Source organism: Protopterus annectens, chromosome 5.part0, assembly GCF_019279795.1.
Source record: "Protopterus annectens isolate FY-2018-M chromosome 5.part0, PAN1.0, whole genome shotgun sequence".
NCBI lineage: Eukaryota > Metazoa > Chordata > Ceratodontiformes > Protopteridae > Protopterus > Protopterus annectens.
In genome coordinates, this window is record NC_056735.1 from 1,166,945,113 (window position 1) to 1,166,969,076 (window position 23,964).

At 39.1% G+C, this 23,964-nt stretch overlaps 1 protein-coding gene across 3 annotated transcripts in view; it reads right to left on the bottom strand.

Moving 5' to 3' along the window:
• LOC122801571 overlaps positions 1-23,964 on the bottom strand; it is a 906,449-nt gene that overhangs the window by 870,897 nt on the left and 11,588 nt on the right. The gene's annotated exons all lie outside the window — the stretch shown is intronic.

Below are 23,964 nucleotides of genomic sequence, written 5' to 3' on the forward strand. Positions count from 1 at the left end.
TCCTCTGTTCAAACAAAACTTATCAAACAGGAAGCACCTCCCCCCCACTTTACTTCTTGTCTCCAAGCCTTAATATAGCCTCCTGATTAACCATACTATTGTATAAGGGAATAAAAATACTTCCATTGTCCTATTCATGAAGTCCAAGCTTACCCTGACAACTGCATTATCTGCATCAAAACCCTCCAATGACAACACCATTTTATACAGTCTGCTTCCTTCTGGATCATTGCCCTATTAATATTAACAAATGTTTGCCTCTCCTCCAGAAAACCACACGGATCAATATCTATCAATTTTGGTAACACCTTTGTTAATCTTTTAGCTAGTATAGACATAAACACTTTACAGTTATGGTTTAAAATTGAAATGGGTCAATATAAGGATGGGTCTGACAGGTTTTCACCCTCTTTGGGTATTAGAACCACTACAGCTTTCTTCCAAGAGGCTGACACTTCCCCTCTTTTTAAAATACTATTTATTTATTATTTATTTATATTATTTTATATATTTGTTAACCAGGAAAGTCCGACTGGACACAGGTCCTTTTTCAGCGGATGCCTAGGGAAAAAAGCTCCACACACAAGATACAAATACAGACAAAATAAGATTCCAATTACAGTATGAGAAATATAATGACAATAACAACATACAATATCAATGCAGTGATGCTAAATATGATTCAACTTCTAGTTAGAAAAAATAGAGTAGAAATCGCAACATACATGAGTATCACAAAATCTTTCTGATCTTTACCACTTTCTTCCCTCCTAACTTCTAAAGTTCCATTGTAAAAGAATCTGTTCCTGGAGACTTCCCTGCAGGTTAATTATACATCACTGTTTTATCTCATCTCCTTCTATCTTAACTATAAGTTACAGAAGCTCATCTTCCTTTAATCTTGGTATAATTAAGTCTTCCATAAATACTTCTATATGTTTTTTGATTTCCACATTCCTATGCTTTATACAACTTTTCATAAAATTGTTAAAATATCTTTAATACCTCTATATGATCTCTAGCCATTTTTCTTGTCATAGGCTCCGCTTCCATAGGCTCTGGCGACAATCTTTTCTAATTTTTGTTACTTAAGATGCTGTGTTAAAAGTTTTTGTGCTCTGGAGTTTTTAATCAAAAAGTAGTTGCTTAACAGCAATCTTTCTAAACTCATGGATATTACCCAAATACTTCCTTATTTTATCTTTACCAATCTGCAATTGCTCCTCTTCTTGTTCTGCGAGATTCCCCTTATTCTGCAATACTTTAACTTGTGCAAGCTCTTCTAAACAATTATTGTTACTTCTTAATCATAGCTCTTTCTCTTTCAGTTTTACCTTATTTTTAAAGTCCATTTTCATTGTATCCCACTCACTAAATATTCCTTCTGAAGAAATTTCTATCTTCCATAACAATCCAAAACCAATAAAGCTCACATTGTGAAATAGTTCTAAGAATGCATCCGGCCAAAATTTAAAAACACTTTTTTATTTAAACCAGTTGAGCGCTTTCATCCCTGTATATCAGGGACTTCATCAGAACATTAAAACTTTTAAATTTCCTCATTTTATACCTTAAAATAACAATCACAAGACTACTCATTCCCACCAATAAGGTCCATAATAGCTCCCCATTGTTAATTTCATGAGAAGGAGATTATTGCAATCTTAAATAAAATAATACTACAATCATAAATTAATCATAGAGTAAACCCACTAAAAATATTACTTTTATAGCTGGTTGTAATTAAAACATCATTATTAATCTTGGCACAGGAAGCAGAATAAATTAATTAAAAAAAATAATTCCAAAGTTAAATCGACCAATGTTATAAATACACTATATGAATCTATTAACCTTATGCCAGTACTAAGGAAAAGAGCTTTAGAGATTTAGACACTGAACGGGTGTACTTATAACATTGGTTGAATTATGATTCACATCAATAAAATGGTAGGAACTACAGAACAACCAGAGAAGTATTTGATAAAGAATACCCTCCATTAAGAAGGTCTGAATGGACTGGAAATAAAAAAGGCCAACAGAATTTTTTAGTACATCCCCACACCTCGAATGGGGCAGCAAATCAGGGGGCAACAACAATACTGGAAGAAAAACAACAGGAGGAACTATTAAGACCAGATGGGTTGGTTATAGACCTTATTGGTGGAAATGAGTAGTCATGTGATTGTTATTTTAAGGTATAAAATGGGGAAATGTAAATGTTTTAATGTTCCGATGAAGTCTCCGATATACATGGACAAAAGCACTCAACATGTTTAAATAAAGAAGTGTTTTTAAATTTTGGCCAAACGCGTTCTTAGAACTATCTCACAAACGTGAGCTTTATTGTTTTTTGGAGTGTTTTTTTTGGGGGGGGCTTCACGGTAAACACTGGTTTATTACTGATTATTGGTCTTCCATAACAATGCTCAAATGATTTCCACACCCATTCCTGAAATTCCTTTCCTTTTAACAGATAGGGAAAAGGCAGTATCCTACTTTTATTTCATTACCTCACATTTTAATCTTATTTTTTTATCAGTGCATGATCTAAAATAGTTACTGGATGTGTATCAAAGCTTTCAATTAAATGCATATGTTCCAGTGAAATATAATTTCTATGCAGTCTGCCCCACTTATTGTACCTTGCAAATAATATGTAAATTCTGTATGAGTTCTTATCAAATATTTTCATAACTTTCTTCCAAAAGCTACTCTCTTTTGTTATCTTTTCCTTCTGGGTCCCCCTGATACAGCCTCACTATTGCAAATAAAGTTCCAGTCCCCAACTATAATTAATATTCCCTGCTAATAGTTGATTATTGCTCCCAAAATTTTGTTAAACTCTGTAACAAAAGTTTTTGGTGGAATATAAATATGTGCCAGTATAATCCTCCACCCTTTGCCTATAACCCCATACTACAACAAATCTACCATTGTTGCCTCTTTTTCCTTTTCTATCACTTTTGCAATAAGCATTATTACTCCCCTTTTCCTTTGTCACTGACATTATACTGACTATCCATTGTGAAATCCTTTCTTTGTCAAATTCACATGCTCATTTCTTTCCAAATGTGTCTCCAGCAATATTACTATTTGCACTATGAATTGCTTAATACTCTTCCTTTTTGTCTATACCTGTAAGGCAACTCACATTCCAAGATATTATGGATAAAGTAGACATTATGATAAAAAAAAAAAAACTACTGTTCCCACTTAAACAAGACTGTTTTTTTTTTGTTTTTTTTTTAATTATTATTTACAAATGTTGTCTTACATGCAAGCACTAATATTTGGCTGGCTGATCTTTAATGCTGTTGCTTCTGCTCATCTCCATTTGAGCAAATGTCACATTTTTCAAAACTTTTTGCTTTCATGAAAACCCTCAAACAAAAAATTAGATACATTTTCAAAATACCCACAGACCCTTAACTTAGAACAAACACATAAAACTATGTGCATTTTAAATAAATTAAGTTTAATCTCCCAGTTCCTATATTAAGCCTGCCAAGGGCTGTTAGATCTTCTAGTGGCATAGCTAGAATCCCCAAGGGCTTGGGCACCAAAGCCTGCATATCTTTAATTTAATAATGTTTGCTGAGAAGGTCTACAGATTCTGGTGGCTTCAAGTGTTGCTTGAAGCTATAGCTATTTTGTCTTACTCCTAATAGATTTGATCACTCTGGTGAATTTTACAGTAGTAAAATAAAGTGCCTTTTATTTTACTTTATTCCATCATTTACAGACTTGTTATTTTATACACTATTTTTATATAATTATGGCTTTTATTATTATTTCTATTATTTTATTTTGTACATATATCTTTCATTTAAGAAATTAAATAAATCTGAAGTTGAAACTAAAGACGTGAGTCTGACACAGAAAACCTGGGATCAAGTAACAAAACAAGCAGTGGAGGATCTGAAATGGAAGGTGGGAATAAGCAGCCAACAACAACTTGTCTATCCTGAGGAGAGGAAGGCAGCAATGACCACTGCTTTACTAACATTCAACAAAGGCTAGGGGCACAGCAGATATGCCAACAGCAATCAGAACATGTTTGAGCATGCATGCCAAGAAGTGTATGCTGGAACTGGAATCAGGCATGAGTGACAAAGCATAGTCATGGGAGACCAGTACTGTGGACTGGATCCATCAGCTGTCCTGAAGTATCACAGTAAGATTGGTTTTAGTTAGAAAACCTAAACGGCTATGTGATGACAGCTTCTGGTGATTAACTGTCATGGTGCAGAAAATAAATAGGCCAATCAAGTCACAGGAGAGCTGATGGCTGGTAAGCAGTGGAGGAAAAAACAGAAGTCATTGAACACCACAGGCTAGTGCCCACAGTCTTCTAAAACCTGCAGAAGAAACAGTGTAGCATGAATGGGAATGGGAATCGGATGCTGTACTGTCCAGTGGACATTAAGGATAATACAGGTTATCTCCTCTGACTTAGATAGCCACAAAGACAGAATGAGTGAGTGAAAACCTGTGTAATCTGTACAGAATCACCATGAGGCACATCGTAGGTTCACATGGGAAATGAGTGGAGAGTCACACCAATAAACATCGGTCTTAATGTTAATGCATGGTTGCTATACACATGTAACACAGATAAAAACAAGAACTATTTGATGAAGATATTTAAAATTGTTTTACTGAATTAGCCTAATGTGTCAAAATTACATATCATCAGAAAATGTAGAGCTGTAGGTACAATATGAAAACACTGTTCCAATGCCTATACATAACCAATTTGTCTTACTGCCCTAATACAGGATCCATATGAAGAACAATCACAATATATAAAACAAATAAGTTACATCAGGTATCATTAGAAGCATGAAAGAGGTACAGCCATCTAACCATGTATATTAGAACAGACATGTATGTACATCATGGATGCACATTAGTAAACAACAAGCACCAATTATCATAAATATCCTTTTTCTATATTAAACATACAACTTTAAAACTCAACACACATTATAAAACCTGCAATACATTCAATCTTTCACTTTCTGATAAAGTACTGTTGTGCGAGTAAACTTACCATAACAGCAGATATTAGAATAGATCACTGCTGCAGTAGTCCAAGCTATGTGGGGTATATCCTTCTCAAGATGTCACAGTCAGCCATCTTTCAAAGCTTTAAGGTACTATCCACGTGCCTAGACTATAGACTGCTCAAGTAGACAAGGGAGAAAATCAATGGACAAGGCAGTAAGCCCTTCAAAGATTTCATGCCAAATAAAAATGGGAGGCTAGAGCCCCAAAATAAGTCAATGCAATTTATGTAAGAATCAATGTCCTCACTCTGGCAAACAAAATCATAGAAAAGAATAAGGGGTATAGCAGGAGGGAACTGCTTCTGCAGCAGTGATCTAGTCGAACATTTACTGTTGTGGTAGCTTTACTTACACAACTATGTTCATTATGATATCACTGCTGCAGTAGCTTAGGCTATGTGGGTAGAATACTAAAGCTCAGTAAGTAAAGCTTGATTTAAATATGGAAAAAAGAGTCTAGTTTGCAGTGCTTTGTGAAAACATGTACAGAGGATCATGCTTCTGCCTCTAGAATACTTCTAGATTCTTTCCCTTTCCAAACAGCCATTGAAGAAGAAAAGGCCAAAGCCCTAGTAGAATGTCCCTTGACCCTAGAGATGACTTGTTATGGTGGGAATAACAAAACGAAATAATATGAGACAACCATTTTGAAATCGCCAGTTTTATCACTGGTTGCACTTTTTTTTCTTACAAACAACTGATCAGAGTTTCTGAAGATTTTAATTTTGTCAGGATAGTATCTAAGTTGTCTGTGGACATCCACAACATGAATAATTCTTTCTCCCTCATTTTTAGGTTACGGAAAGAAGACAGAGAAAACCTGGATACCACTTTAGGCATAAATGAAGGATTCCTTCCTCAAAGAAATGCTATCTTTGCAGAAAATGCGATAAGTTTGACCCACCTTAAGAGCGTACAATTAAGACACTCTTCTCATCAAAGTTGAAAAAATAAGCAACGCTGTTTTCCCATCTTAAGAACAGCCTGATGATCTGGTGCAAACAGAGCAAATGTTATCCCCCCCCCCCCCGAAAAAAAAAAAGATCCCCAGGAGAAGCCACCTGCTTTCTAGCTGGGTGAGTATGTAGAATCCCTTTCAAAAACTGCTTGAGAGAGTTCACTGAAATAGGGGGATCCATAGGCAGACATGCTAAAATGGCCAAAAGGTTAACCTTGATAGAGGTGTAAGAAAGGACAGAAAATAATAACTCACACAAATATTGTAGAACCAGAGAAATGCTAGTCTTAAAAGGTTCTTAGTGTAGCATCAACTAGACAATATTTTCCATTTGCTAATGTATGATTTCCTAGCAGCAGATATATTTGCCTCCTTTATCACTTGCTGCACATACTCAGAACATTAGTGCCTAAAATGCATTCATATTCTATCATCCATGTAGTCAGTTGAAGTTGTTTCAAGTTGTGGTGTATCAAGCAACCCCTGTCTTCTGTGAGTAGGTCCAGTCTGTGAGGAATATGATAATTGCATTTAGCTATTTCTAAAGGAAGGGAGAACCACAGTTCCCTGGGCCAGAAGAGAGTCACAACAATGAAATTTGAAAGGTCCTTCTGAGTGTTCAGAATGAACCTGGATATCGGTGGAAAGGGTGGAAATGCATTCAGGAACATTCCCATCCAAGGAAATGAGAATGCATCAGATTTCCAGGCCTGCTTGCAAGGAGTCCTGGAGAAGAATTTCCCCTGTTGTTTGCTGTGAACTGAAGTGAACAGATCTATCTTCGGTATTCCTGACAGCTGGATCAAAACCTGGAAGACACCCTGATCAATTTCTACTTGTGAGGGTTTGTCCTGGTCCTGCTCAGCTTGTTTGTCACAAAGTTTTGCTCTGACAGAATACAAGAAGCCTGAAGAGTGAGATTTACTTAATTGCTATATCCCCTGCTATCACAGCTGCAGACAGTATGATCTGGAACCTCCACCCCCCCCATTTGTTAATGTATTACTTCACTGTGATGTTGTTATCCGTGACCACTACAGATGACTGACAGAGTTTAATTAATTTATTATTGTCAAAATCTCTTTGTTTATCTGTATTTTTCATTCAGAACTCATTCGTTTGAGATCATCTGCTGCCAAAGACGGAAACAGATAACCAGATTTTGAGGAAGAATTAGAGAACTGCCAAGATGGGAGGGGAGGAATTGCATTTTGTACATAGTCCTGCTTACTTGTTGGACTGCCCTTGTTTTGGGGAGTCTCCCTTTGTTCTCAGCCACCTTGCCATTGATTTCTTTTCAATGTCTGTTTGCTTGAGATTTGCAGACACTGCTTATTTTGCTTCTTTATAAAAGAATCCTGAATTAGAGCTGAAACCTTTAATAAACTTTGATAAGGAAGGGTGAGCAATCTGAGTTACCCCTTGAATTAGTTTTCCTCTCTCATCACATTTTTTCAAGATCTCAGCAGCAGATGGTCCAAATACAACCTCTTTTTCCAGGGGAGAATTTAAAATTTCAGTTTTTACACCTTAATTTTGAGAATGCAACCATGCAAATTTTCTCATAACAAATGTAGCAGCTGCTGCTCAAGAGCACACATCAGCTGACTCAGAAGCGCACTATAAATACTGCTTGGTTACCTAAAAAAAACAGAAGCAATAAGAGAGTTTAGAGAATATTTACCCTAGATGAAGGAAAGTAGAAGTTATTTTTCATATTATCAAAAGAACAAGCAAAGCGGTGGTGGTGCTGCGGTAGCGTTGTCGCCTCACAGTTAGACGTTGCCCGTTCGATTCTCAGTTAGAGCGTCTTCTGTGTGACGACATGCATGAATGGGCATTCCTTCGTTGAAGGTTGTACGTTAGGCCCGGCAAGCCAGCGCGTAAAACTCTACTGCCAATCATTAGCGGACCGGAGTTCCGCTGAGGCACCCCTAACCGGGAAAAGCCGAAAGACACAAAATCAAAAGAACAAGCAAAATCTTTAACATGTGAGCTTGACAATTAATAATCTTGAAAATCAGAATGGCAAAATAATGCACTCTTTTATTGAATCTATCAAACACTTCCTCATTCTTTTCAGAGGGAGAGGGATTAGAATCACACACTAAGGGGTCTGTGTTAGGTAACTCCTGTGTATACCTACTTGCTTTCCTGACCCAGTGGTGCTTTTAAGCAGGAAGAACCATAAAACATCAATAAAAGAGTCTATCTCCAAGTTGGTGTTAACAGTGATCACAGTCTCTTTTACACCTTCACATTAGAAAATAATTCCTTCTTCGATACTTAGGAGCACTGCCTGTTAATACATATATCGGAAGGCCAAAACCAAGCAAATGCAGAAAATCTAAGCAAATAATCTGCCATTACTTAGTCCCATACAAAAACAAAAAACAAGATAAGTCTGTGGCTTCCCATTCTTCTCAAACAATCTGTTTTTATTTATTTTAAATAAGTGCTTTTGTGCAATTATTTGAGAAGAATGGGAAGCCTCGGACTTATCTTGTTTTTTTCTTTTTTTTTGCTTAGCTTTACTGCATTTACTTTGTTTTGGCCTGCTGACATCGATTTTAACATGCAGTGCACCTAAGCATCAAAAAGGTTAATATTTCATAACATAAAGTCCTAAAGAGACTGAGACTGAGGTTATCAACAACTTAGAGATACTCCCTTTTGTTGCTGGTTTATGGTTCTAGTGTGGTGAAGATACTGGACTTACAGAAACAGGAGGTCCAGGAGATTCAGGTCTCGGTATGGTAAGTGAGACGGTGATTGCCCCTCAAACATCTATAAAAAAAATGAATAAATGGATAGAGTTTTCAGCCTCTCTTGATATTTCAAGGACTTTAGGTCTGTGGTCTTTTTAGTTAGTAACCTTTGGAGTCTTTCCCATTGCTTAATATGTTTGGTGAGATGCATCCCAAAGGGAGAATTGTACTTGACAACTGACCTGATCAATGCTGAGCATAAAGGAGTGATTACCTCTTTAGACCTTGATGATATTCCTTTGGTAATTAGCTGTACTAAATAAGTGGATTTCCACTGTTACATGATGGTCAAAAGAGAAGGAACTATCAATCCTCAGTACCTAGACCTGTAATTAAATTTTTGTTTTGTACAGGTGTATTGTCTGGACAGTATAATGAGGGGAGGAGTTGTCTACCAAAAAAGTATTTAGTTTGAGCCCATTTTTAACACACCAAGAGTTTACTAGACAGAGTTCATTCTAGAAGGCTAGGGTGACTTAACAAGAACCTCCAGTTTGCAACTGTCTGCAAACTTTGATAATAAAAGGTCTTGCCTCTCTGTTGGAGATCTGAGAAGTAAATACCAAAAAAGAGAGGTCCTAGCATCACACCCTGAGGGACTCTGCTGGTCACTTTCATACTTTCTAATGAGGCATCTGCAACTCATACTGTATGGGTTCTGTTTTTAAACCACTTTGCTTTCCATCTCATCATGTATTAGTTGATTTTTAAAGAATTTATCTTTTGTATGATGCTAGCAATGAGAATGGTGTCTTAACCCTTAGCCAGTTCAATATACACCATATTTACTGCTTGGCCAGCATCTACAGTCTCTGAAACAATTTCAAAGAAATTTACCAGATTAAATAAATGAGGTCTACCCTTCAAAACCCAAATTGTTGGGAATCAGGTCTAACAAGATTCTTGATATCACAGTTTATGAGATCGGGTATAATATGTTCCATGGCTTTATAGATGAGGTTTGTATGGCTGATAGGCCTGTAATTGCATGGGTCAGTTGTAAGTCCACTCTTATGGAGAGGTATCACAGTTTGAGGAGTGTGACTACAAGGGCATGTTTAACATTATTAATAAAGCAAAGTACACTTATTTATGATGAACTTACCATAACAGTAAATGTACAAATGATCATTGCTGCAGTTGCCTTAGTTATATGGGTTATATCCTGCCAAGGATATAATAGCCAGTCGGCTTCCAAAGCTTCACGAAACCTTTCACACACCAAAACTGTCAAGCACCTTGAGCTGAGATGACCGAAAGACAAGTCTGGATGTGAAGCCCTTCAGAGCTTTCCTGCCAACACAGAGAGGAAGACTGGGCCCTGAAAGGCCAAGGTTAGGAATAAAAAACAATAAATGCACACAGTCATCATACAAAATACACCAAAAAACAAGGATGGGGGTTGAGTGAGGGAGTGGCTGCAGCAGCAGTGATCATCTCAACTTATACTGTTATGGTAAGTTCAGCTCACACAAATGTACTATGTTCATCATACTGATCACTGCTGCAGTACCCTTAGCTCTATGGGTAGATTAACATAGTTAACTATATCTGGGAGGTCAGAGGTCAGAATGATCAATGAAATTGTTTTCCATGTTAAAAACCTCAAGTCAGCTAGATTAGCTGGTTCAAACAGAGCAAGTGTTAGTTTCTCTAACACAAAATTAAGATCCCAAGGAAGGGCCAGCAGTTTACTTGGAGGCCTATTATGCCAAACTCCTTTCAAGAACATTTTGACAAGTGACTGCCTTGAAGGAGGAGGATCAATGAGCAGACATGCCAAAATGGCTGATAAACAAACCCTGATAGTGGAATAAGAAAGGTCATAGGATAGTAACTCACACAAATATTGTAAAACCGGAGAACAACTAGTCCTGAATGGGTGTCAGTTATGTTGTTGGCACCAAGGAAACCTTTTCCATTTGCTAATATGTGATTTTCTAATAGCAAGCTTTCTTGCCTCCATTAGAACCTATTGCACATCCTCAGAAAACAGGTGCCTAAAAGGAATTAAGACCGTATTATACAGGTGGTCAGCTGAAGATAATTGATGTTGAGCTGTATCTAACACCCCTGCTCTTGTGTGAGTCGATCCATTCTGTGAGGAATCTTGTGGTAATTGCCTCTGGCCATTTCCAAAAGAAGGGAGAACCATCGTTATCTGGGCCAAACGGAATCACCACAATGACATTGGGGGATTCCTTCTGAATCTTCAGAAGCACCATGGATATTAGTGGAAAGGGTAAAAAAGCATACAGAAACATTCCTGTCCAAATAAAAGAAAAGAAAAGGCAACTGCCTTCTAGGCCTTCTTGCATGGAGTCCTGGAACAGAAATTTGCCAGCTCATTATTTAGAGAGGAGGCAAAGAGATCTACTTGAGGAACTCCCTACAGATGGATTAAATCTTTGAAGATCCCCGGATCTAGTTTCCATGTGTGGCAGTATTCCCTGATCTTGCTCACTTTGTCTGCCACAGAGTTTTGCTGTGATGGAATGTAGAATGCCTGTAAAGTGAGACTGTGCTGTGAAGTTGTTTCTCAAGCTAACATGGCTAGTCTGCAAAGGGGATACAACCTGGTTTCCCCTTGCTTGTTGATGCACTACATCACTGTGGTATTGTCTATAACCACTTGAAGAGGTCCTGGGGACCAAAGATTGTTCAGAGAATTGACAGCCTTGATCAGGGCAAGCATCTTCTTGATATTTATGTGCTTGCATCTGTCTTTGGTGTCCCACACACCCTGCACTTTTATCTATCCTTAAACTTCTCCCCAAGCAAAGTCTGAAGCATCTGCAGTGACTGCTTTGGAGCAGAGAGGGAGGGAGAAGAGGAAATTTTGATTTAAGGATATCTGTTTTCCCCACCAAGTGGTTTCTCTTCTGACAAACCCCAGCACTGGGATCTGAAAAGATAAAGGGTGTTGATGCAGGGACCAAAGTGATTTCAGATACCACTGTATCTTTTTCATGTAGTGTCCTGCCAGGTGTATCATGGGAATCATAGATGCCATGAAACCCAAATCACAGAGGTATTCCCTCACAGCGACTAAAGTTTGGGTGGAAAAAAATAGAAATAGATCTAAATAAAGATTTTTTTTTTCCTGTGGAAGAAAAGCTTTTCGAACTGAGGTGTCTAGTTAACATCCCAGGAACATATTGTGTGAGGGAGTCAAGAAAGAATTTTGAATATTTGCTTGGAATCCTAGCTTGTGCAGGAGATTTCTCACCCAAAACAGCAATTCTTGACATTTTGAAAAAGACTTTGCAAAGATAAACAAGTCATCTAAATATGGAAAAATGTGAAAACCCTGTAGTCTGCAATGAACTATACCTGGAGAGAGACACTTTGTGAACACTCTTATTGCAGTGGGTACTCCAAAGGGTAATGCAGAGAACTGATAATATTATCCAAACTCACAAAACCTAAAGAAACACCTGAAGTCTGGATGAATAGGAATGTGACGATAAGTATCTTTTAAGTCTAGTGTTTCCAGAAAACACGAAAACGGAAAATGAGGCAACAGGTTGCAAAGTGATATCATTCTGAATTTGGGCACTCTCATAAACATGTTTAGGAAACAAAGATCAGGAACTGGTATCCAAGCATTTTCTTTCTTTTTTATTAGGAACATCCTTGAATAAAACCCCTTCCCCACCTGGGAAAAAGGAACTGGTTCTATTACTCCTGGAGACAGCAAGCGATGAAGAACAAATAGAAACAAAACCATCTGATCTGCAGAATGAGGAATGACCCCACGGAAAAGAGGAATTTCCTCCCATGTCTTGTGTAACTCTTATGAATGATTTTCAAATCTCATTTGTCTGAAACAATCTGTTGCCAAAGAGAAAAATGGAGATTCAGACTTTCTGGGAGAGACTGAGGGCCAAAGTGAGAGGGGGTCACAAGGTCTCCTGAATAGTCATTCAGACTTGTTGGAGTGTCCTTGGTTTTTGGAGGTGTAATACTTCTTTTTGCAACCTCATTGCCACTTTTTTTTAAACATCTGTTTACCTGAATTCTATTGAGACTGTTTATTCTGGTGTTTGCAGAAAATTGGATGAGGGGAAAGAAAATCCCTTGGGCAAACTGTAAAAGAAGGGCTGAAAAATCTTAAGAAGATTCCCTGGATCAGCTTGCCTCTTTTATCACACTTTTTGATCACCTCTGCAGCAGAAGGGCTAAACACTAAATCTCTATCCAAGGGAGAATTTAAAATCTAATTTTTAACATCATCTGAAACATTCTGAGAATGCAGCAAAGCAGATCTTAAAACTGTACCAGTGGCCACAGCTCTGGAAGAAGTATCAACAGAGTCATACACACACTGAAGAAAATGAGTAGTGACATGTGCAATAGAAGAAGCTAAGGTACTTACAGCAGAGTTTTCTTGAAACTGTGGATAAAACATTCCTCACACTTTCACAATATTTCAGAATAAATTTTAAACTATGACCCTGACAATTTGAAATTCTGAAATTCAGAGTTGAAGAAGTACCCCATACCTATCAATATTTTTCCATCTATATTAGAAAGAGTATGACTGGAAATAGCTAAGTGTTTAGCAGCACAGGCATTAACCAAGGCTATGGCTGCTGGGTCAGGTTTGGAATAGTGTATAAATATTTAAAAGACTGAGAAACTGTATACATCCTATCTGCCTTTTTAGGAACAGCTGGTTGCCTATTAGAAAACTGCAGGCAGTAAGCCACAGATCCTCTAAAGCAGACAGGGCAGGAGGAATTTGTGTAGGTTCTGGAAAATCCTTCTGTAACAACTCATGGTATTTTTTGTAGGACTGAGAAAACTCAGTGTTCTACCACTGAAAACACTGGAACACTCTAGCAATAGTCTCAGTGAAAATGAAACATCCACAGAGAGAATCAGAAAGTGAAGTCTCCTCTGAGTCTGAATCAAAATCTGAAAACAAAACCCTGAATCCATCCCTGCATCTTCCTGTTCAGATTCAGAATCTTGAATCTCTTCAGAAAAAGAGGCATCCCTCTTTCTTTTACTGGAAAATGACTCTACAAGAAGGATCAATAGCCTGAATCTAACCCTGAGCCAGTCCCAGTAAACTACTCCTATCCAAAGAAATTTGAGTGTGGGGGGGGGTAAATACATGTTTGGTTTTCTGTTTCTATTTGACAGGAAAATGGGGTCAACCATGGTACTAATGGCAGCTGCTGCTTCCTCAGGGATGGGCATAGCATTCTGATACAAGAGGGAAACCTTCCCTGTTCCCTCTCTCAAGACCGACAAAAGTGTTTCTCCCTTGCCCACTGAGGGTACCCGTATAGCCTCAGAGGACGTGGTTAACCCCCAGTCCACAGTAGTTGTAGGTGCTACACTAGAGGGATCCAGGGTAAAAGATGAGAGGTCTGAAGTACAACAAATGGGAACAGCACAGTCATCCACCTGAAGCTGAGGCAAACTGCTAGCCTGCTGTGGTGGCAAAGCTGTTTGCTGAACATTTTCTTTTTGTGGATAGAAGAGGGACCTACTGTGGGAGTGACTTTCTTTTTCATGGTCAAGCTGAAAATGGTGACTCTATCCTGAGGAAAACAAACAACAATGCCAGTAAAAATACTAGTCCAAAATTTTTACTATTTTGACAGAAAAAAACACAGTAAAAAAGCACTTCAGAATAATATGGCAGCCCCACAATGTTAAAATAAACATAATTTCTCCACAGAAAATAAGTTTATCAATTAGATAACACTACTTTTAAACTGACAGAAATGAGTGGTGTGTTTAAACGTTTGTTACAGTCTCAAGACAATCCATTAAAACATAACACTCCTAACTTTAAAATAACTTTCCTAAACGGGAAAGTAATAAAACATCAGTAAAAAATAAGAAAATTGAAGGTTTTTCCCAAAGGGAATTTCTTTGCCCAGCTAAGGATAAAACCACATATAATTTCTCGAAAGCCTCAAAGGATAGTACTCTTTGGCGGCAGTAAAGCTCTGAAGGGTTTCGCACCAAACCTTGTCTTTTAGTCAGCTCAGCTCAAACTGCTTGACAGTTTCAGCATGTGAAAGGTTCCCTGAAGCTTTGGAAGTTGGACAGCTTTTATATCCTTGGCAGGATAAAACCATATAACTAAGGCTACTGCAGCAGTGAGGTACCATAGAGGAAGCATTATTGATCTTGGTTTGTACTTTCAGAAAAGGTCTTTAGAGATACTTGGGGAGTAAGGGATTAAGATATTTCAGGGCTTTGAACAGAAGTCTCAGGAGAGGTTGGCACTAAATTTGTTCACAAGGATATTGGCAATGTCATTTGGTTCAGAATAGGTGGTCCCATTATGAATAAGTTTTAAGCAGTGTAGGTAAATATTTTCAGTTTTCTAACATAAAGAAGGATTTTAATTATCTTTAGCTTCAGAAGACAGCGTAAGTTCATGAGCTCTTGAGTTCTTTTAGTGAGCCTGACAGTGTTCTTCATTTTTTTATCTCTTTTGATATTATCTTTTAGAAGGTGGGTTTTGGATCTGCTATATAATTTAAGGAGTTTCTTTACTTTGTTGCATGGTTTATTTATGTTGGTGGTGAACTATCAGGGTGGTCTGTTTCTGAACTTGCTGTAATATTTGTTCTGATATTAACTACTAGCATGATGCATTTTTTTAAAAGGATATAAAATTCTGTAGTGAACGTTGCTGTCATTTTAAGGTATGGGGACGACCAGTCATTCATGAATTTTGATATGTTTTCACATACTATGTTGAGGTTGGCATGTTTGTAATTCTGAAATTCAGTAGGGTTTGCTGTATGAGCTTTGAGGAATTAAAAGAAGGTCCCAAGTTTTTGGTCAGACTTCAGTGGGGAGGAGATACCAGACAAGAAGTGGCCATGTTTGTAAAAATCAGGTAAAGAATGTTCATAGGTTCATACTAGGCTATCTGCCCTGGGGCATTTATAAGCCTAGCCCGATTGTGTTTGGCTTACACCACCCCTTGATTTGAGTATACTGTGCCCTTTTTAAAGTTTAGTTTACTGTGCCTCTGTCTAATAGTGACACGGAAGTAATCCCCGGGACAAACCTATGATCCCCCATCCACTCATCAAGATTCTTCTTGAAGAGAGTCAGTGAGGTGCTCTGCCTAACATGAATTGGAATTCTATTCCAGAGCGAAGGGAGCCTCTGAGTTATGAATCTGTCCCTCCAGCATGTTCTATTTATTTCTGTGCTGAGGTTCAAGTCCCTCGAGCACGTGGCTCTAAGGGATTTAGATTTACTGAGGTGGAGCATGTCCATTAATTCTGGGTTGGACATAGCTTTATATGTCAGGCATAGATCGCCTCGAAGTAGGCGGTATGCAACTGAGTAGAGCTGGAGTTTTTTTAACCGAGCAGCATATGGCATCTGTTTGAGTCCCTTGATCCTCCTGGTGAGGTACTTTTGGGGTCTTTCTAATTGCTGCAGGTGTCGGGTAAGGTACATCCCAAAGCGGGCACTGTATTCTATGATGGGCCTGATGAGGGATGAATAAAGGGGCACGATTACCTCTCTTGATCTAGACGTGAATCCTTTCATGATGAGGTGGGCTATGTAGAAGGTCTTTCTAACCACTTTGGCAATGTGGTTGTCAAAGGAGAGATTGCTATCAACTTGGGTCCCCAGATCCCTAATTACTTTCCCTGTACTTAATGGGTTACCACCTATGTGGTAATTTGTGGGCACATTGTTTTTGCCAAAGGGTATGACTATACACTTTTTGGCATTTAGCTTTAGACCATGGCTCTGGCACCAGTTATCCGTCTCTGCAAGACCTTTTTGAAGGATGTTTGTGTCAGCTGGAGAGTCGATTATGGCACCCAGTTTGCAGTCATCTGTGAACTTGGTGAGCCATAGTCCTCCCACGTTGGCCTGTACCTCAGAAAAGTAAATACCAAACAAGAGAGGTCCCAGGACAGAACCTTGTGGGACGCCACTTGTGACCGGTTTCGAGTCTGATATGGCTCCAGCAACTTTGACTCTGTGGGTTCTGTCTTTGAGCCAGTTTGCAACCCATCTTGGTGACATAGGGGTTTATATTTAGGCTGAATAGCTTATCTATGATGCCCGAGTGGGGTATTGTGTCAAATGCCTTTGAGAGGTCCAGATAGGCTGTGTGGACTACCTTCCCCTCATCTATGGCCTTGGTGACTGTTTCGAAGAAGTCGACCAGGTTCAAAAGGCAGGATCTGCCCTTGACGAAGCCAAATTGGGTAGGATCTAGTGTCTGTAGGTCCCCAATGTCTTTGTTTATGAGTTCCATGATGATCCTCTCCATAGCCTTGCAGACTAGGCTAGTCAGGCGTATAGGGCAATAGTCTCCAGGGTCCGTAGAGGCATCACCTTTGTGAAGTGGGACCACTGTTGTACGCCATTCTTTGGGCACATATCCTGTAGTGAGGCTGAGATTGTACAGCAGTTTTACTTGAGGGATTAGTTCTTCTTGGAGTTCATGTAGGACGCAACCCGGGACGCCATCTGGTCCCATGGAAGCAGTGTTTTTTGCTTTGGAGAGGGCGGCCTTCACCTGAGCATCAGAGATGTTTGGGAGGCTGCACTCTGCCTGGATAGATACTTGCTCTTTTGTGGGGGGGGGGGTGGAGAAGTTTGTACTGAACCTGTCTGCCAGGATATTGGCGATGTCTGTGGGTTCAGTGTATTTTTTGTCGTTTAGAATCAACTCAGAACAAGTCTGTGAGCTGCATCCCAGGTTCCTAACTTAACTGAAAAAAGCCTTATGATTGTCTTTAGTGTCCTGTGCAATTTTTCTCTCAAAGCTGGCCTTGGAGGATTTCATGAGGGATCGTAATTTTTTGCTAGTACTGATCAGAGATGCCTTCCCTTTTAGGGATTTTGCTCTATCATGTAGTAGCTTCCTCCTTCTGTTGCACAGTTTATTTATGGCTGGGGTCCACCAGACTAGACACCTGCCTTTGGATGATTGGGTCTTGATTTTGTTTGGGATAGCATGATCCATGAATTCCTGGAGATGTCAGTAGAATGCGTTTATATAGGATTCTGCAGTTTGGGCCATAGTTTCCACTGGCTCTGGGGCCTTGAAGGATTCCACTTCAGTTTTGAGAAGTGTGAAGTTCGTTTTTGACAAGTTTTTCACTGTGGTTTTCTGGGTTGGGGGTGGGGTCAGGATGTGGATATCCAGTGAAATTAATTTATGGTCTGATCTTACCAATGAGGCATATACTTCTGGTATGGAGCATAGAGTCCCCATGTTGGTAATGATCAGGTCTAGTATGTTTTCCCCTCTTGTGGGAGTGGTGACTAGTTGTTCCATAGCATTTGAGTTTATAAATTCCAGGAACCTTTGGGCTAAGGTGCTGGGGCTTGAGTAATGCTCCCAGTCTATGTTTGCTAGTTGAAGTCGCCCAATATAATGGTGTTCGGAGAGATCTTCATGTTCTCCAATGTTTTCAGGAAAGCCGAGTGGGATTTCTGACTTTGAAAGGGTGGTCTGTAGGATGCTATAAACTGAAAAGCAGTCTTGCCCACTGTCAGTTACACATGGATGGTCTCCGATACTTCGTGCAATGCCACTAACCTGGAGGTGTGGATATCCTTGATAAATATGGAAACTCCCCCTCCTTTTGTGGTTCGGTCCAGGTTTTGGGGCCGAAAAGCATGATATGAGGTATAACATGGTAGTGCTGGGGTGCTCTCTGGAGCCTTGAACCAGGTTTCTGTCACTGCACAGATATCGATGTTCTCCATACTGAGGAGAGCTTCGAGTGCATGCATCTTGAGGTTAAGACTTCTGGCGTTTAGCAGCATTACCCTTAGTTTCTTGTTCCTTGTGCTGTCTATGGAGGTGGGTTTGACTTTTGAGTCTTGCCTAAAAAAGGCACTATGGGGGTGGCAAGAGCCTTTGCCAATATCCAAAAGCCCAGGGGTGACAGGTGCAAGCCGTCCCTAGCGAAGCAACGTGGCTTGTCGAGCACGTCATCCCACACTGACAGTCACTGGATCCCCTTTGAATGACACCAAAATTTTAGCCAATTGTTAAACTCGATCATTTTGTCTTTATACTGTGGCATCATTCTAGGTGCGGGTAAGATGCTGCTCAAGGTCAGGGTCATACCGGCCTGGGCTACATGATCAGAGAGCTCCTCTATGTCTCTTTTCATGTAGTCGAGGGAGGTACATCTCAGGTCATTCACTCCAGCATGTACAATGACTGAGTCATATTTATATTTGCTTTGGAGTGACCTGAGTGCTTGCGTTATGTGGCAGATCCTAGCACCCGACAGGCAGCTCACTGTGACCTTCTCTTTATTCAGCCTGGTGAGCGGGACGTCAGTGTGTCTGACAATAGAGTCACCCATTACAAAGGTATCAGGTGTGTTATTCAGCCTTAAGGGCTGTGACTGCTTGGCACAGTGACTTTGTGTGCTATGTGTTGTACGTGTTTTGTTTTGGGGTAGCATTTGCTTGGATGCCTGCTTTGGAGGTCTCTTTTGCTTAGGTAGATTTTTATTTAGAGCCTCCGAGTATGTTTTTATGTGTTTGGTTCGCTGTTGTGGTGGGACTATGTGATACTGGAATTGTGTTGTGTGAGGTTACCTTCTCTTCCTGACTGGTTACACCAGTTTTGAGATGAGAGAGCTCAGCCTCCAGTTTGGCAATATGGTTGCATCTCTCACATATATTCAAACCTGTTTGGAGGAGGAGAGGGATGTCCGTGTACATGAGACAGTTGTAACATTGCCTCAAAATTCCCAGATTCACCAGCTGGACTGGAGAGGAAACCATTGACTGGCCTTTGGACATGCTAGAGTAATATAGGGAACTGAATTAAAATGAACCAATAGGGGACAAGGTAATCGTAGAGAGTATAAGAGTAAATAGTGCTTATGGTTTATTAGTGCTAACTTGTAAAATTACTTATTTGGACCAGTGAGGGGCCTTAGAATGAGAATATGGTGTTTACTTTGAGAGATAGAGCAGTTCGAAGGGAAAAAGTGAAGAGCAGACTTCATGGAGCCAGGAATAGTTTAAACCCAATTAGGCGGCACTGCCCGATGTTGCGCTATGCGCAAAAACGCGCAAAACCGCGCAAAACAGGGTTTTGAGAGGGAGATCAAGGAGTTAGGAATTGACCCAAAATGGCCAATACAACTACAGTTTCAAGGCAGTAACCACTCCCACAGGGGCAGGCAGGCTGCTCAATGTTTATCACTGCCACTGATGAACACAGAGACTTCCCTTTAGCCCAAGCAAACAATGGCCTCCAAGAAACTTACAAACAGTTCAGAACAGCAAATCTGTAACTACACTTTTTTTAAATCTCAGAAAAGTGGGGAAAAAAGCAAGATTTTTTTGTTTTTCTTGTTTTTTTTAAGGAAAGCAGAGGTTCACAAGTATCAACAAGTTAGAACAGTGCAGTAAATGACCCCACACTTGAGTGCTAGGCCAGAGACAGATAAAATGCAAGTTTTAAGAAAAAAATGATTTTAAAAATAAGTGCAGGCAGGAAATTCAGTAATCAGCTCTAGGTTGTGTTCTAAATACAGTTACCAACACAGAAATCAAGTTTAACAAGCCAGAAAATGCTCAAAAGTAGGTGGCAATGCAGAAAAACTTAACAAATAATCTGAAGCAAAATACTTAAAATCTCAAAAGTGGCTCCTTTCTTCTCTCAGTGTTTTCTCCTCTTGGTGGGTGCTTCACCAACAGCCAACAAGTCTGAAAAGATGCCAAAACCACGAGGCAATCGGGTTTTAAGAGAGGGAGATCAAGGAGTTAGGAATTGACCCAAAATGGCCAATAAAACTACAGTTTCAAGGCAGTAACCACTCCCACAGGGGCAGGCAGGCTGCTCAATGTTTATCACTGCCACTGATGAACACAGAGACTTCCCTTTAGCCCAAGCAAACAATGGCCTCCAAGAAACTTACAAACAGTACAGAACAGCAAATCTGTAACTGAACTTTTTTAAATCTCAGAAAAGTGGGAAAAAAGCAATATTTTTTTTGTTTTTTTAAGGAAAGCAGAGGTTCACAAGTATCAACAAGTTAGAACAGTGCAGTAAATGACCCCACACTTGAGTGATAGGCCAGAGACAGATAAAATGCAAGTTTTAAGAAAAAAAAAACGATTTTAAAAATAAGTGCAGGCAGGAAATTCAGTAATCAGCTCTAGGTTGTGTTCTAAATACAGTAGAAATCAAGTTTAACAAGCCAGAAAATGCTCAAAAGTAGGCGGCAATGCAGAAAAACTTAACAAATAATCTGAAGCAAAATACTTAAAATCGCAAAAGTGGCTCCTTTCTTCTCTCAGCATTTTCTCCTCTTGGTGAGTGCTTCACCAACAGCCAACAAGTCTGAAAAGACGCCAAAACCATGAGGCAATCGGGTTTTAAGAGAGGGAGATCAAGGAGTTAGGAACTGACCCAAAATGGCCAATAAAACTACAGTTTCAAGGCAGTAACCTCTCCCACAGGGGCAGGCAGGCTGCTCAATGTTTATCACTGCCACTGATGAACACTGAGACTTCCCTTTAGCCCAAGCAAACAATGGCCTCCAAGAAACTTACAAACAGTTCAGAACAGCAAATATGTAACTGAACTTTTTTAAATCTCAGAAAAGTGGGAAAAAAGCAAGATTTTTTGTTTCTTTTAAGGAAAGCAGAGGTTCACAAGTATCAACAAGTTAGAATAGTGCAGTAAATGACCCCACACTTGAGTGCTAGGCCAGAGACAGATAAAATGCAAGTTTTAAGAAAAAAAACGATTTTAAAAATAAGTGCAGGCAGGAAATTCAGTAATCAGCTCTAGGTTGTGTTCTAAATACAGTTACCAACACAGAAATCAAGTTTAACAAGCCAGACAATGCTCAAAAGTAGGTGGCAATGCAGAAAAACTTAACAAATAATCTGAAACAAAATACTTAAAATCTCAAAAGTGGCTCCTTTCTTCTCTCAGCATTTTCTCCTCTTGGTGGGTGCTTCACCAACAGCCATCAAGTCTGAAAAGACACCAAAAACCAAGAGGCAATCGGGATTTAAGAGAGGGAGATCAAGGAGTTAGGAATTGACCCAAAATGGCCAATAAAACTACAGTTTCAAGGCAGTAACCACTCCCACAGGGGAAGGCAGGCTGTTCAATGTTTATCACTGCCACTGATGAACACAGAGACTTCCCTTTAGCCCAAGCAAACAATGGCCTCCAAGAAACTTACAAACAGTTCAGAACAGCAAATCTGTAACTGAACTTTTTTAAATCTCAGAAAAGTGGGTAAAAGCAAGATTTTTTGTTTTTTTTCAGGAAAGCAGAGGTTCACAAGTATCAACAAGTTAGAACAGTGCAGTAAATGACCCCACACTTGAGTGCTAGGCCAGAGACAGATAAAATGCAAGTTTTAAGAAAAAAAACTATTTTAAAAATAAGTGCAGGCAGGAAATTCAGTAATCAGCTCTAGGTTGTGTTCTAAATACAGTTACCAACACAGAAATCAAGTTTAACAAGCCAGAAAATGCTCAAAAGTAGGCGGCAATGCAGAAAAACTTAACAAATAATCTGAAGCAAAATACTTAAAATCTCAAAAGTGGCTCCTTTCTTCTCTCAGCATTTTCTGCTCTTGGTGGGTGCTTCACCAACAGCCAACAAGTCTGAAAAAAAATGGTTGTTCCATCTAGTAGATTTATTTACCAACTGCTCAAGGGAATTTTTGTTTTGTTAAGTCTAGGAATTTTTGGACATGTGCTATATTGGAGGTATAGATGTCCCACTTTATTGAAGGGTAGTTAAAGTCACCCAAAATAAAGATGTTTTTGTTAATACAGAGATCATTTAGAACACTGAGGAATCTTATGTTGTCATCAGGGGACAAAGAAGGTTTCTCTAACAAGCAATTAGTTCATAGGTTAGTACTAGGCTATTGGCCCTAGGGCCTATACAAGCCTAGCCATAACAATTCCCTGGCTATTTCTTCCCACAATATTTACTTCCCTGAACCACTATCTAATAGGTTCATAGGTTAGTTGATTAGTTGTTTAGCTGAGTTTACATTTTCTGACCTCAAGGACTGCAGCAAAATGCAGTTTGACAACTGCTTCTTTAAGTTGTTACAAATTCATATTTACTATTTTTATTAATGCTTTCTGCCCATCTTAGGATTTGCTGCCCTTTCTCCTTTTGCCTTCTATTTTTTCCCAGTATCACTGTCTTCTCTAATAAATCCTGTTGGTACATTATGTGGTCAAAGTATTTGAATTTAATTTTACTATCATACTTTCCAGTGAGCAGTCAATTTCCTTAACTAACTGTATCACTTCTAGCGCTCTCTCTTACTACTACCTACACATTTTTTTTCCGTCATATTCCATACTAGTTAGCTCATATTACACTCAATCCCCATAATCCCTTATTACTGTTCTTCAATTTATTAACTTCCAAGGTTCACACAATTTTATCTGTATATTTACTTACTTCATGCCTAGTACCTTGGTTTCAGCAATGTATTGTCCTTATTCTTAACATATTTCTGCTTAGTTTCTTGCCGTACTACGTGAAAATTTCCATATATGTATTGTATTGTATTGTATTTCGATCCATTCTGTATATTCCTTTATTGCATGTTATCTACTTCAAAAGTATGTATACTTAAAATTTTTTCCTCGGGTCTCTGCTGAAAAAGGGTTTCTAAGAACCCAGACAGACTAACCCGGTTAACAAATGTAAAAATAAATAAATAATAAATATTGATTGATTTAGTCTTCTTTCAGTGCACAGAATTCTCAAAAGCTTTCCAGCAAGAGACATAGTTCAAAACAGTAGCATAGCTATGGTGAGGCTACGGTGCAACTGCCCCAAGTGGAAAGTGTTGGGGGAGCCATCAGCTGATACCGATCTTTCTTTAATGCACTACTGTTTTTTAAAAGTCAGTATTGCTTTTGTGGTCAAACCTGAGCACTGTACACTCCATGTGTGGTCTACACTGCGGCAACTACTTGTTACATTGTAGGAAGCAGTTTACTACAATTTAAAACTTAAAAAAAAATCTTTTTTTTTTTTAACTGAAACCTGAGTGATACAGTGCTCCATGCAGGCAGGCTATAAACTGTAGCAACTAACTGTGAGCTGTATTCCATTAAGTTCAGTTTGTGTGTCATGATAGATCTGCTTGGTAGTACTATGAGACTCCAACACAGT